This window comes from Sceloporus undulatus, unplaced genomic scaffold, assembly GCF_019175285.1.
Source record: "Sceloporus undulatus isolate JIND9_A2432 ecotype Alabama unplaced genomic scaffold, SceUnd_v1.1 scaffold_31854, whole genome shotgun sequence".
NCBI lineage: Eukaryota > Metazoa > Chordata > Lepidosauria > Squamata > Phrynosomatidae > Sceloporus > Sceloporus undulatus.
In genome coordinates, this window is record NW_024834767.1 from 1 (window position 1) to 1,274 (window position 1,274).

Genomic DNA, 1,274 nt, shown 5'->3' on the forward strand with positions numbered 1-1,274 from the left:
CCCCAGTGGATACCAAGGGCCCACTGTATGCGCTGCATCCACTGTATTCATCAGACTTGACATGATTCTGTAATAGAACAGTCTGCATCCGTTTACCAGTTTGTCTGAGAGCCTTTAGGGCTGAAGGGTGGTGTATAAATACCGCAAGTAATTCTACCTTCGGTTGATGCTGCTTTTTGGGTCAGGTGCTCCAGCCTCCATCGGATCCAAAGCGAGAGCGACGTGATCCAGCAGAGCGCCCAGCTGCTTCGTTCCTATCTGACGGACCTCCTCGCGGCCATTGCCAAGTCGGCCAAGGCGTGTCCTGCCATCATCCGGGCCACCTTTCGGCTCCTTTACAAAAGGGTCGGGGACTGTTTCCCTGAAGAGAGAGATCAGGTCAGTTCAGAGCACAGCTTGGAAAGCTCTACTGTAAAAATAACCCAGTTTTTGCAAATTAAGATTTGCCCTTTCACACCGCACAGTTATTATACAGGTTGAGCCTCCTTATCCGAAATGCTTGGGACCAGAAGCACTTTGGATTTTTCAGATTTTGGAATACTTGCCAAGCGGCCCATTTACACTATATAATTTTAACACTAGGATTCCACTTTAACTGCTATGGTCCATCCCATGCAATCCAGAGTAGTTTAGGAAAAGTTCACTGTTTTTGCACTACAACTCCCAGAACCTGCAGCCGGATGGAGGGAAAACAGTGAGGACAGTGTGGTCACCCATATTTCCTCCATGAGTATCTGTGTAGCAAACAGGAGACTCCCCTTTCCTTTTCCTTTGCTGACACTGAGCCCTCGGCTGCATCTTCTCTGCTTGCAGAATGTGAAATTCATTGCCATCACCAGCTTCCTCTGCCTGCGCTTCTTCTCTCCGGCCATCATGGCTCCCAAACTTTTCCACTTGTGGGAGAAACATGCTGACGCGCGCACCAGTCGGGCCCTTCTCCTCCTGGCCAAGGTAAGGACCCAAAGTGACTCTGTGACCCTCAGAAAGTCCAGGGGTGGAAAAAGGAGCCCCGTAGAGATAGGAAAGTGCGACTTCCATGCAAGCAAAATTTCCTTCCATCCCAACGTGTGACTCTAACTTCGTTGGTTGGCAGGCCATTCAAAACGTGGGGAACATGGATGCCAGCGTCAGCCGCGCCAAGGAGGCTTGGATGGCACCTCTGCAGCCCACCATCCAACAAGGCGTCACACAGATGAAGCACTTCATCCTTCAGCTCATTGACATTGAAGAGAAAGAAGGTCAGTGGAGGAGGGAGGTCTCCATGCAAGAGAGCC

General features: G+C 50.5%; 1 long non-coding RNA gene across 1 annotated transcript; it reads left to right on the forward strand.

Annotated features, from left to right (window-relative positions):
• The first annotated feature begins 47 nt into the window (after positions 1 to 47).
• On the forward strand, positions 48 to 1,254 carry LOC121918760. The gene is made up of 3 exons (XR_006101301.1): positions 48 to 378; positions 814 to 951; positions 1,094 to 1,254. It is a non-coding gene; the product is annotated as an uncharacterized LOC121918760 (long non-coding RNA).
• Positions 1,255 to 1,274: the final 20 nt, after the last annotated feature.